General features: G+C 42.1%; 15 non-coding genes across 15 annotated transcripts; all 15 read left to right on the top strand.

Moving 5' to 3' along the window:
• The first annotated feature begins 1958 nt into the window (after positions 1-1958).
• On the top strand, positions 1959-2030 carry trnag-ucc (transfer RNA glycine (anticodon UCC)). The gene has a single exon. It is a non-coding gene; the product is annotated as a tRNA-Gly (tRNA).
• A 517-nt stretch (positions 2031-2547) lies between these two features.
• On the top strand, positions 2548-2619 carry trnag-ucc (transfer RNA glycine (anticodon UCC)). Its single transcript has one exon. It is a non-coding gene; the product is annotated as a tRNA-Gly (tRNA).
• Positions 2620-3142: 523 nt separating this feature from the next.
• Positions 3143-3214, top strand: trnag-ucc (transfer RNA glycine (anticodon UCC)). Its single transcript has one exon. It is a non-coding gene; the product is annotated as a tRNA-Gly (tRNA).
• A 523-nt stretch (positions 3215-3737) lies between these two features.
• trnag-ucc (transfer RNA glycine (anticodon UCC)) lies at positions 3738-3809 on the top strand. The gene has a single exon. It is a non-coding gene; the product is annotated as a tRNA-Gly (tRNA).
• Positions 3810-4330: 521 nt separating this feature from the next.
• Positions 4331-4402, top strand: trnag-ucc (transfer RNA glycine (anticodon UCC)). The gene has a single exon. It is a non-coding gene; the product is annotated as a tRNA-Gly (tRNA).
• Positions 4403-4925: 523 nt separating this feature from the next.
• Positions 4926-4997, top strand: trnag-ucc (transfer RNA glycine (anticodon UCC)). The gene has a single exon. It is a non-coding gene; the product is annotated as a tRNA-Gly (tRNA).
• Positions 4998-6107: 1110 nt separating this feature from the next.
• trnag-ucc (transfer RNA glycine (anticodon UCC)) lies at positions 6108-6179 on the top strand. The gene has a single exon. It is a non-coding gene; the product is annotated as a tRNA-Gly (tRNA).
• A 523-nt stretch (positions 6180-6702) lies between these two features.
• Positions 6703-6774, top strand: trnag-ucc (transfer RNA glycine (anticodon UCC)). Its single transcript has one exon. It is a non-coding gene; the product is annotated as a tRNA-Gly (tRNA).
• A 523-nt stretch (positions 6775-7297) lies between these two features.
• trnag-ucc (transfer RNA glycine (anticodon UCC)) lies at positions 7298-7369 on the top strand. The gene has a single exon. It is a non-coding gene; the product is annotated as a tRNA-Gly (tRNA).
• Positions 7370-7890: 521 nt separating this feature from the next.
• trnag-ucc (transfer RNA glycine (anticodon UCC)) lies at positions 7891-7962 on the top strand. Its single transcript has one exon. It is a non-coding gene; the product is annotated as a tRNA-Gly (tRNA).
• A 523-nt stretch (positions 7963-8485) lies between these two features.
• trnag-ucc (transfer RNA glycine (anticodon UCC)) lies at positions 8486-8557 on the top strand. The gene has a single exon. It is a non-coding gene; the product is annotated as a tRNA-Gly (tRNA).
• A 523-nt stretch (positions 8558-9080) lies between these two features.
• On the top strand, positions 9081-9152 carry trnag-ucc (transfer RNA glycine (anticodon UCC)). Its single transcript has one exon. It is a non-coding gene; the product is annotated as a tRNA-Gly (tRNA).
• A 1110-nt stretch (positions 9153-10262) lies between these two features.
• trnag-ucc (transfer RNA glycine (anticodon UCC)) lies at positions 10263-10334 on the top strand. The gene has a single exon. It is a non-coding gene; the product is annotated as a tRNA-Gly (tRNA).
• Positions 10335-10857: 523 nt separating this feature from the next.
• trnag-ucc (transfer RNA glycine (anticodon UCC)) lies at positions 10858-10929 on the top strand. Its single transcript has one exon. It is a non-coding gene; the product is annotated as a tRNA-Gly (tRNA).
• Positions 10930-12042: 1113 nt separating this feature from the next.
• Positions 12043-12114, top strand: trnag-ucc (transfer RNA glycine (anticodon UCC)). Its single transcript has one exon. It is a non-coding gene; the product is annotated as a tRNA-Gly (tRNA).
• The last annotated feature ends 346 nt before the right edge of the window (positions 12115-12460 follow it).

Here is a 12460-nt window from a genome sequence, read left to right as displayed (position 1 = left end):
CGCGATTTTGGTTACTTTAAACGTATCTCTCCAAAATCATATTACGCTGGCCGGTGAAATGTGGTCTACACGAAGACGTTATTTCAATGCATTCAATGTCTCATATTAAATGTCGTAAATATGGAACTATAGACTGTGTGCTGTTAACAAGAAGGTCCCAGGACATCATAATGAGAGCAGAGCACATTATGTCTGTATGTTGACGTAAAATACAACCTCTGTGTTTACTGCTGGAATACGCATGGCCACAGACTCTGTGCATTTTTCTAAGGTAGAGGCGATGGCTGGAAAGACGGCACTATTTGAGCTAGCTAGCTAGCGCTTACTGAGTTGATGAGCGAATTGAACGAGCTGACGGAATAAACGAGGCTTCACGCTAACGACACACTCTGTAAGTACTTGAACTACTTTATTCCAATATTGCAAACCGAAATATCATTACCAAACCATTAATATCATGTTATGCTCACCATGGTGGCGAGGCTGCTAGCAATTGTAGCGTTAGCATGTCAGCTTGTAGTGTTAGCATGTTAGGAAAGTAAACAGATTAATGTTAGTTAATATTGGAGACACTTTCTTTGCGGACTGTCCCTGTAGCCCAACGTTATAAAATAGAGTATTTAGGACATTTCATATGTAAAATACATGTGTATTTTCCGTATTTTTCTTACTGTCCGTAGTACGGACAGCGAGTGGGGCTGTACACAGTTTAAATACTTGTTTTATTTACAGATGTCCAGCTTGAAAATATGGCAGATCTCCTGAAACCGGCTCCTGTGTGGCTTTGCAAACGACATTTAAAGAAGGAGAAGGAGATTATGGTTTTATATAAAGAACATTGTTTATATTTATATTGTGCTTTAATAAATACAAATGAACTGTTGCCTGTCACTTGGTCTTTTGTACTGTAAGTGGAAACTGTTGATGTGTTTAATGACTAACATTAAGTATTTAGTTGCTACATATTGATCTGAGAGCATTTTGACGGTTAAAACACGGTGACGTTGAAATCACGGTTAAATCACGTTGAAAAGTGACAGTTTTAGTTGTTCAGTTGTAGGTTGAAAGAGACGCGATTTTGGTTACTTTAAACGTATTTCTCCAAAATCATATTACGCTGGCCGGATAAGTGACGAAGACGTGATTTCAACGCATTTAATGTTTCATATAAAATGTCGTAAATATGGATAGACTGTGTGCTGTCAACAAGAAGCTCCCAGGACATGGGAATGAGAGCAGAGCACATTCTGTCTGTATATTCACGTAAAATACGACTGTGTTTACTGCTGGAACACGCATGCGCACGGACTCTGTGCATTTTTCTAAGTTAGAGACGGCTGGAAACACGGCACGATTTGAGCTAGCTAGCTCTTACTGAGTGATGAGTGAAGTGAACGAGCTGACGGAATAAACGAGGCTTCACGCTCTGTAAGTACTTGAACTACTTGATTCCAATATTGCAAACCAAAATATCATTACCATACCACTAATATCATGTTATGCTCAGTCACCATGCGGGCAAGGCTGCTAGCTTGTAGTCTTCGCATGTTAGCTTTAGCTCTTTACGAACATTACGAACTTGTTTTATTTACAGATGTCTGTTAAGTAGACTTGGTGACTTCTATGGACGTCAAAGTTTTTGGACGACAGGAGTTGCATTGTCTGACTTTTCTCCTTATCACATTTGATTTCTATTCAAGCTTGGGAACAATGTGGCGGGTATTTTAATTCTTAATTTAAGAATTTTGAAGCGTGCACCCCTTAATTGACAAGGTTCCACCGAGACTTGGACTTGGAACGCTGGTTTCAGAGTCCAGAGTGCTGACCATTACACCATGGAACCCAAAGACCAGGCCTGTTGGTTAAGGTCGAAAGTAAATGTGTCATTACTCAATCGCATCTGCCAAATCACGTTTCGGTTTGCTCGACTTTGTGTCATTATGAACAGACCTACTTGTGCATTGGTGGTATAGTGGCTAGCATAGCTGCCTTCCAAGCAGTTGACTTGGGTTCGATTCCCAGCCAATGCAGTCGTTGAAGCTAGTTGTCATGTGTCAATTGATGGGATAGACAAGGTGGCTGATCTTTTTCAACATTTTGGGGTTAATGTCTTTAATAACAAAGTGGTTGGAGATTGGCATGTGGCTGTGCTTGCGCGGCCAAAAATGTCTGGTGGATGATTGAATTTGTGTCTTGTTAAGTAGACTTGGTGACTTCTATGGACGTCAAAGTTTGTGGACGACAGGAGTTGCATTGTCTGACTTTTCTCCTTATCACATTTGATTTCTATTCAAGCTTGGGAACAATGTGGTGTGTATTTTAATTCTTAATTAAAGAATTTTGAAGCGTGCACCTCTTAGTTGACAAGGTTCCACCGAGACTTGGAACACTGGTTTCAGAGTCCAGAGTGCTGACCATTACACCATGGAACCCAGAGACCAGGCCTGTTGGTTAAGGTCGAAAGTAAATGTGTCATCACTCAATCGCATCTGCCAAATCACGTTTCGGTTTGCTCGACTTTGTGTCATTATGAACAGACCTATTTGTGCATTGGTGGTATAGTGGCTAGCATAGCCGCCTTCCAAGCAGTTGACCTGGGTTCGATTCCCAGCCAATGCAGTCATTGAAGCTAGTTGGCATGTGTCAATTGATGGGATAGACAAGGTGGCTGATCTATTTCAACATTTTGGGGTTAATGTCTTTAATAATAAAGTGGTTGGAGATTGGCATGTGGCTGTGCTTGCGCGGCCAAAAATGTCTGGTGGATGATTGAATTTGTGTCTTGTTAAGTAGACTTGGTGACTTCTATGGACGTCAAAGTTTGTGGACGACAGGAGTTGCATTGTCTGACTTTTCTCCTTATCACATTTGATTTCTATTCAAGCTTGGGAACAATGTGGCAGGTATTTTAATTCTTAATTTAACAATTTTGAAGCGTGCACCCCTTAATTGACAAGGTTCCACCGAGACTTAGACTTGTAACGCTGGTTTCAGAGTCCAGAGTGCTGACCATTACACCATGGAACCCAGAGACCAGGCCTGTTGGTTAAGGTCGAAAGTAAATGTGTCATCACTCAATCGCATCTGCCAAATCATGTTTCGGTTTGCTCGACTTTGTGTCATTATGAACAGACCTATTTGTGCATTGGTGGTATAGTGGCTAGCATAGCTGCCTTCCAAGCAGTTGACCTGGGTTCGATTCCCAGCCAATGCAGTCGTTGAAGCTAGTTGTCATGTGTCAATTGATGGGATAGACAAGGTGGCTGATCTTTTTCAACATTTTGGGGTTAATGTCTTTAATAATAAAGTGGTTGGAGATTGGCATGTGGCTGTGCTTGTGCGGCCAAAAATGTCTGGTGGATGATTGAATTTGTGTCTTGTTAAGTAGACTTGGTGACTTCTATGGACGTCAAAGTTTGTGGACGACAGGAGTTGCATTGTCTGACTTTTCTCCTTATCACATTTGATTTCTATTCAAGCTTGGGAACAATGTGGCAGGTATTTTAATTCTTAATTTAACAATTTTGAAGCGTGCACCCCTTAATTGACAAGGTTCCACCGAGACTTAGACTTGTAACGCTGGTTTCAGAGTCCAGAGTGCTGACCATTACACCATGGAACCCAGAGACCAGGCCTGTTGGTTAAGGTCGAAAGTAAATGTGTCATCACTCAATCGCATCTGCCAAATCATGTTTCGGTTTGCTCGACTTTGTGTCATTATGAACAGACCTATTTGTGCATTGGTGGTATAGTGGCTAGCATAGCTGCCTTCCAAGCAGTTGACCTGGGTTCGATTCCCAGCCAATGCAGTCATTGAAGCTAGTTGTCATGTGTCAATTGATGGGATAGACAAGGTGGCTGATCTATTTCAACATTTTGGGGTTAATGTCTTTAATAATAAAGTGGTTGGAGATTGGCATGTGGCTGTGCTTGCTCATCCAAAAATGTCTTGTGGATGATTGAATTTGTGTCTTGTTAAGTAGACACTTCTGGTGACTTCTATGGACGTCAAAGTTTGTGGATGACAGGAGTTGCATTGTCTGACTTTTCTCCTTATCACATTTGATTTCTATTCAATCTTGGGAACAATGTGGCGGGTATTTTAATTCTTAATTTAAGAATTTTGAAGCGTGCACCTCTTAGTTGACAAGGTTCCACCGAGACTTGGAACACTGGTTTCAGAGTCCAGAGTGCTGACCATTACACCATGGAACCCAGAGACCAGGCCTGTTGGTTAAGGTCGAAAGTAAATGTGTCATCACTCAATCGCATCTGCCAAATCATGTTTCGGTTTGCTCGACTTTGTGTCATTATGAACAGACCTATTTGTGCATTGGTGGTATAGTGGCTAGCATAGCTGCCTTCCAAGCAGTTGACCTGGGTTCGATTCCCAGCCAATGCAGTCGTTGAAGCTAGTTGTCATGTGTCAATTGATGGGATAGACAAGGTGGCTGATCTTTTTCAACATTTTGGGGTTAATGTCTTTAATAATAAAGTGGTTGGAGATTGGCATGTGGCTGTGCTTGTGCGGCCAAAAATGTCTGGTGGATGATTGAATTTGTGTCTTGTTAAGTAGACTTGGTGACTTCTATGGACGTCAAAGTTTGTGGACGACAGGAGTTGCATTGTCTGACTTTTCTCCTTATCACATTTGATTTCTATTCAAGCTTGGGAACAATGTGGCAGGTATTTTAATTCTTAATTTAACAATTTTGAAGCGTGCACCCCTTAATTGACAAGGTTCCACCGAGACTTAGACTTGTAACGCTGGTTTCAGAGTCCAGAGTGCTGACCATTACACCATGGAACCCAGAGACCAGGCCTGTTGGTTAAGGTCGAAAGTAAATGTGTCATCACTCAATCGCATCTGCCAAATCATGTTTCGGTTTGCTCGACTTTGTGTCATTATGAACAGACCTATTTGTGCATTGGTGGTATAGTGGCTAGCATAGCTGCCTTCCAAGCAGTTGACCTGGGTTCGATTCCCAGCCAATGCAGTCATTGAAGCTAGTTGTCATGTGTCAATTGATGGGATAGACAAGGTGGCTGATCTATTTCAACATTTTGGGGTTAATGTCTTTAATAATAAAGTGGTTGGAGATTGGCATGTGGCTGTGCTTGCTCATCCAAAAATGTCTTGTGGATGATTGAATTTGTGTCTTGTTAAGTAGACACTTCTGGTGACTTCTATGGACGTCAAAGTTTGTGGACGACAGGAGTTGCATTGTCTGACTTTTCTCCTTATCACATTTGATTTCTATTCAATCTTGGGAACAATGTGGCGGGTATTTTAATTCTTAATTTAAGAATTTTGAAGCGTGCACCTCTTAGTTGACAAGGTTCCACCGAGACTTGGAACACTGGTTTCAGAGTCCAGAGTGCTGACCATTACACCATGGAACCCAGAGACCAGGCCTGTTGGTTAAGGTCGAAAGTAAATGTGTCATCACTCAATCGCATCTGCCAAATCACGTTTCGGTTTGCTCGACTTTGTGTCATTATGAACAGACCTATTTGTGCATTGGTGGTATAGTGGCTAGCATAGCTTCCTTCCAAGCAGTTGACCTGGGTTCGATTCCCAGCCAATGAATTCGTTGAAGCTAGTTGTCATGTGTCAATTGATGGGATAGACATGGTGGCTGATCTTTTTCAACATTTTGGGGTTAATGTCTTTAATAACAAAGTGGTTGGAGATTGGCATGTGGCTGTGCTTGCGCGGCCAAAAATGTCTGGTGGATGATTGAATTTGTGTCTTGTTAAGTAGACTTGGTGACTTCTATGGACGTCAAAGTTTGTGGACGACAGGAGTTGCATTGTCTGACTTTTCTCCTTATCACATTTGATTTCTATTCAAGCTTGGGAACAATGTGGTGTGTATTTTAATTCTTAATTTAAGAATTTTGAAGCGTGCACCTCTTAGTTGACAAGGTTCCACCGAGACTTTGAACACTGGTTTCAGAGTCCAGAGTGCTGACCATTACACCATGGAACCCAGAGACCAGGCCTGTTGGTTAAGGTCGAAAGTAAATGTGTCATCACTCAATCGCATCTGCCAAATCACGTTTCGGTTTGCTCGACTTTGTGTCATTATGAATAGACCTATTTGTGCATTGGTGGTATAGTGGCTAGCATAGCTGCCTTCCAAGCAGTTGACCTGGGTTCGATTCCCAGCCAATGCAGTCGTTGAAGCTAGTTGTCATGTGTCAATTGATGGGATAGAGAAGGTGGCTGACCTTTTTCAACATTTTGGGGTTAATGTCTTTAATAACAAAGTGGTTGGAGATTGGCATGTGGCTGTGCTTGCGCGGCCAAAAATGTCTGGTGGATGATTGAATTTGTGTCTTGTTAAGTAGACTTGGTGACTTCTATGGACGTCAAAGTTTGTGGACGACAGGAGTTGCATTGTCTGACTTTTCTCCTTATCACATTTGATTTCTATTCAATCTTGGGAACAATGTGGAGGGTATTTTAATTCTTAATTTAAGAATTTTGAAGCGTGCACCCCTTAATTGACAAGGTTCCACTGAGACTTGGACTTGGAACGCTGGTTTCAGAGTCCTGAGTGCTGACCATTACACCATGGAACCCAGAGACCAGGCCTGTTGGTTAAGGTCGAAAGTAAATGTGTCATCACTCAATTGCATCTGCCAAATCACGTTTCGGTTTGCTCGACTTTGTGTCATTATGAACAGACCTATTTGTGCATTTGTGGTATAGTGGCTAGCATAGCTGCCTTCCAAGCAGTTGACCTGGGTTCGATTCCCAGCCAATGCAGTCATTGAAGCTAGTTGTCATGTGTCAATTGATGGGATAGACAAGGTGGCTGATCTTTTTCAACATTTTGGGGTTAATGTCTTTAATAACAAAGTGGTTGGAGATTGGCATGTGGCTGTGCTTGTGCGGCCAAAAATGTCTGGTGGATGATTGAATTTGTGTCTTGTTAAGTAGACTTAGTGACTTCTATGGACGTCAAAGTTTTTGGACGACAGGAGTTGCATTGTCTGACTTTTCTCCTTATCACATTTGATTTCTATTCAAGCTTGGGAACAATGTGGCGGGTCTTTTAATTCTTAATTTAAGAATTTTGAAGCGTGCACCCCTTAATTGACAAGGTTCCACCGAGACTTAGACTTGTAACGCTGGTTTCAGAGTCCAGAGTGCTGACCATTACACCATGGAACCCAGAGACCAGGCCTGTTGGTTAAGGTCGAAAGTAAATGTGTCATCACTCAATCGCATCTGCCAAATCATGTTTCGGTTTGCTCGACTTTGTGTCATTATGAACAGACCTATTTGTGCATTGGTGGTATAGTGGCTAGCATAGCTGCCTTCCAAGCAGTTGACCTGGGTTCGATTCCCAGCCAATGCAGTCATTGAAGCTAGTTGTCATGTGTCAATTGATGGGATAGGCAAGGTGGCTGATCTATTTCAACATTTTGGGGTTAATGTCTTTAATAATAAAGTGGTTGGAGATTGGCATGTGGCTGTGCTTGCTCATCCAAAAATGTCTTGTGGATGATTGAATTTGTGTCTTGTTAAGTAGACACTTCTGGTGACTTCTATGGACGTCAAAGTTTGTGGACGACAGGAGTTGCATTGTCTGACTTTTCTCCTTATCACATTTGATTTCTATTCAAGCTTGGGAACAATGTGGTGTGTATTTTAATTCTTAATTTAAGAATTTTGAAGCGTGCACCTCTTAGTTGACAAGGTTCCACCGAGACTTTGAACACTGGTTTCAGAGTCCAGAGTGCTGACCATTACACCATGGAACCCAGAGACCAGGCCTGTTGGTTAAGGTCGAAAGTAAATGTGTCATCACTCAATCGCATCTGCCAAATCACGTTTCGGTTTGCTCGACTTTGTGTCATTATGAATAGACCTATTTGTGCATTGGTGGTATAGTGGCTAGCATAGCTGCCTTCCAAGCAGTTGACCTGGGTTCGATTCCCAGCCAATGCAGTCGTTGAAGCTAGTTGTCATGTGTCAATTGATGGGATAGAGAAGGTGGCTGACCTTTTTCAACATTTTGGGGTTAATGTCTTTAATAACAAAGTGGTTGGAGATTGGCATGTGGCTGTGCTTGCGCGGCCAAAAATGTCTGGTGGATGATTGAATTTGTGTCTTGTTAAGTAGACTTGGTGACTTCTATGGACGTCAAAGTTTGTGGACGACAGGAGTTGCATTGTCTGACTTTTCTCCTTATCACATTTGATTTCTATTCAATCTTGGGAACAATGTGGAGGGTATTTTAATTCTTAATTTAAGAATTTTGAAGCGTGCACCCCTTAATTGACAAGGTTCCACTGAGACTTGGACTTGGAACGCTGGTTTCAGAGTCCTGAGTGCTGACCATTACACCATGGAACCCAGAGACCAGGCCTGTTGGTTAAGGTCGAAAGTAAATGTGTCATCACTCAATTGCATCTGCCAAATCACGTTTCGGTTTGCTCGACTTTGTGTCATTATGAACAGACCTATTTGTGCATTTGTGGTATAGTGGCTAGCATAGCTGCCTTCCAAGCAGTTGACCTGGGTTCGATTCCCAGCCAATGCAGTCATTGAAGCTAGTTGTCATGTGTCAATTGATGGGATAGACAAGGTGGCTGATCTTTTTCAACATTTTGGGGTTAATGTCTTTAATAACAAAGTGGTTGGAGATTGGCATGTGGCTGTGCTTGTGCGGCCAAAAATGTCTGGTGGATGATTGAATTTGTGTCTTGTTAAGTAGACTTAGTGACTTCTATGGACGTCAAAGTTTTTGGACGACAGGAGTTGCATTGTCTGACTTTTCTCCTTATCACATTTGATTTCTATTCAAGCTTGGGAACAATGTGGCGGGTCTTTTAATTCTTAATTTAAGAATTTTGAAGCGTGCACCCCTTAATTGACAAGGTTCCACCGAGACTTAGACTTGTAACGCTGGTTTCAGAGTCCAGAGTGCTGACCATTACACCATGGAACCCAGAGACCAGGCCTGTTGGTTAAGGTCGAAAGTAAATGTGTCATCACTCAATCGCATCTGCCAAATCATGTTTCGGTTTGCTCGACTTTGTGTCATTATGAACAGACCTATTTGTGCATTGGTGGTATAGTGGCTAGCATAGCTGCCTTCCAAGCAGTTGACCTGGGTTCGATTCCCAGCCAATGCAGTCATTGAAGCTAGTTGTCATGTGTCAATTGATGGGATAGGCAAGGTGGCTGATCTATTTCAACATTTTGGGGTTAATGTCTTTAATAATAAAGTGGTTGGAGATTGGCATGTGGCTGTGCTTGCTCATCCAAAAATGTCTTGTGGATGATTGAATTTGTGTCTTGTTAAGTAGACACTTCTGGTGACTTCTATGGACGTCAAAGTTTGTGGACGACAGGAGTTGCATTGTCTGACTTTTCTCCTTATCACATTTGATTTCTATTCAATCTTGGGAACAATGTGGCGGGTATTTTAATTCTTAATTTAAGAATTTTGAAGCGTGCACCTCTTAGTTGACAAGGTTCCACCGAGACTTGGAACACTGGTTTCAGAGTCCAGAGTGCTGACCATTACACCATGGAACCCAGAGACCAGGCCTGTTGGTTAAGGTCGAAAGTAAATGTGTCATCACTCAATCGCATCTGCCAAATCACGTTTCGGTTTGCTCGACTTTGTGTCATTATGAACAGACCTATTTGTGCATTGGTGGTATAGTGGCTAGCATAGCTTCCTTCCAAGCAGTTGACCTGGGTTCGATTCCCAGCCAATGAATTCATTGAAGCTAGTTGTCATGTGTCAATTGATGGGATAGACATGGTGGCTGATCTTTTTCAACATTTTGGGGTTAATGTCTTTAATAACAAAGTGGTTGGAGATTGGCATGTGGCTGTGCTTGCGCGGCCAAAAATGTCTGGTGGATGATTGAATTTGTGTCTTGTTAAGTAGACTTGGTGACTTCTATGGACGTCAAAGTTTGTGGACGACAGGAGTTGCATTGTCTGACTTTTCTCCTTATCACATTTGATTTCTATTCAAGCTTGGGAACAATGTGGTGTGTATTTTAATTCTTAATTTAAGAATTTTGAAGCGTGCACCTCTTAGTTGACAAGGTTCCACCGAGACTTTGAACACTGGTTTCAGAGTCCAGAGTGCTGACCATTACACCATGGAACCCAGAGACCAGGCCTGTTGGTTAAGGTCGAAAGTAAATGTGTCATCACTCAATCGCATCTGCCAAATCACGTTTCGGTTTGCTCGACTTTGTGTCATTATGAACAGACCTATTTGTGCATTGGTGGTATAGTGGCTAGCATAGCTGCCTTCCAAGCAGTTGACCTGGGTTCGATTCCCAGCCAATGCAGTCGTTGAAGCTAGTTGTCATGTGTCAATTGATGGGATAGAGAAGGTGGCTGATCTTTTTCAACATTTTGGGGTTAATGTCTTTAATAACAAAGTGGTTGGAGATTGGCATGTGGCTGTGCTTGCGCGGCCAAAAATGTCTGGTGGATGATTGAATTTGTGTCTTGTTAAGTAGACTTGGTGACTTCTATGGACGTCAAAGTTTGTGGACGACAGGAGTTGCATTGTCTGACTTTTCTCCTTATCACATTTGATTTCTATTCAATCTTGGGAACAATGTGGAGGGTATTTTAATTCTTAATTTAAGAATTTTGAAGCGTGCACCCCTTAATTGACAAGGTTCCACTGAGACTTGGACTTGGAACGCTGGTTTCAGAGTCCTGAGTGCTGACCATTACACCATGGAACCCAGAGACCAGGCCTGTTGGTTAAGGTCGAAAGTAAATGTGTCATCACTCAATTGCATCTGCCAAATCACGTTTCGGTTTGCTCGACTTTGTGTCATTATGAACAGACCTATTTGTGCATTTGTGGTATAGTGGCTAGCATAGCTGCCTTCCAAGCAGTTGACCTGGGTTCGATTCCCAGCCAATGCAGTCATTGAAGCTAGTTGTCATGTGTCAATTGATGGGATAGACAAGGTGGGTTGATCTTTTTCAACATTTTGGGGTTAATGTCTTTAATAACAAAGTGGTTGGAGATTGGCATGTGGCTGTGCTTGTGCGGCCAAAAATGTCTGGTGGATGATTGAATTTGTGTCTTGTTAAGTAGACTTAGTGACTTCTATGGACGTCAAAGTTTTTGGACGACAGGAGTTGCATTGTCTGACTTTTCTCCTTATCACATTTGATTTCTATTCAAGCTTGGGAACAATGTGGCGGGTCTTTTAATTCTTAATTTAAGAATTTTGAAGCGTGCACCCCTTAATTGACAAGGTTCCACCGAGACTTGGACTTGGAACGCTGGTTTCAGAGTCCAGAGTGCTGACCATTACACCATGGAACCCAGAGACCAGGCCTGTTGGTTAAGGTCGAAAGTAAATGTGTCATCACTCAATCGCATCTGCCAAATCACGTTTCGGTTTGCTCGACTTTGTGTCATTATGAACAGACCTATTTGTGCATTGGTGGTATAGTGGCTAGCATAGCTTCCTTCCAAGCAGTTGACCTGGGTTCGATTCCCAGCCAATGAATTCGTTGAAGCTAGTTGTCATGTGTCAATTGATGGGATAGACATGGTGGCTGATCTTTTTCAACATTTTGGGGTTAATGTCTTTAATAACAAAGTGGTTGGAGATTGGCATGTGGCTGTGCTTGCGCGGCCAAAAATGTCTGGTGGATGATTGAATTTGTGTCTTGTTAAGTAGACTTGGTGACTTCTATGGACGTCAAAGTTTGTGGACGACAGGAGTTGCATTGTCTGACTTTTCTCCTTATCACATTTGATTTCTATTCAAGCTTGGGAACAATGTGGTGTGTATTTTAATTCTTAATTTAAGAATTTTGAAGCGTGCACCTCTTCGTTGACAAGGTTCCACCGAGACTTTGAACACTGGTTTCAGAGTCCAGAGTGCTGACCATTACACCATGGAACCCAGAGACCAGGCCTGTTGGTTAAGGTCGAAAGTAAATGTGTCATCACTCAATCGCATCTGCCAAATCACGTTTCGGTTTGCTCAACTTTGTGTCATTATGAACAGATCTATTTGTGCATTGGTGGTATAGTGGCTAGCATAGCTGCCTTCCAAGCAGTTGACCTGGGTTCGATTCCCAGCCAATGCAGTCGTTGAAGCTAGTTGTCATGTGTCAATTGATGGGATAGAGAAGGTGGCTGATCTTTTTCAACATTTTGGGGTTAATGTCTTTAATAACAAAGTGGTTGGAGATTGGCATGTGGCTGTGCTTGCGCGGCCAAAAATGTCTGGTGGATGATTGAATTTGTGTCTTGTTAAGTAGACTTGGTGACTTCTATGGACGTCAAAGTTTGTGGACGACAGGAGTTGCATTGTCTGACTTTTCTCCTTATCACATTTGATTTCTATTCAATCTTGGGAACAATGTGGAGGGTATTTTAATTCTTAATTTAAGAATTTTGAAGCGTGCACCCCTTAATTGACAAGGTTCCACT

Source organism: Anarhichas minor, unplaced genomic scaffold (assembly GCF_050575085.1).
Source record: "Anarhichas minor isolate MPS153535 unplaced genomic scaffold, ASM5057508v1 ptg000005l, whole genome shotgun sequence".
NCBI classification, from domain to species: Eukaryota; Metazoa; Chordata; class Actinopteri; order Perciformes; family Anarhichadidae; genus Anarhichas; species Anarhichas minor.
The sequence above is the reverse complement of the archived record's forward strand: the minus strand, read 5'-3'. Positions and strand labels throughout refer to the sequence as shown.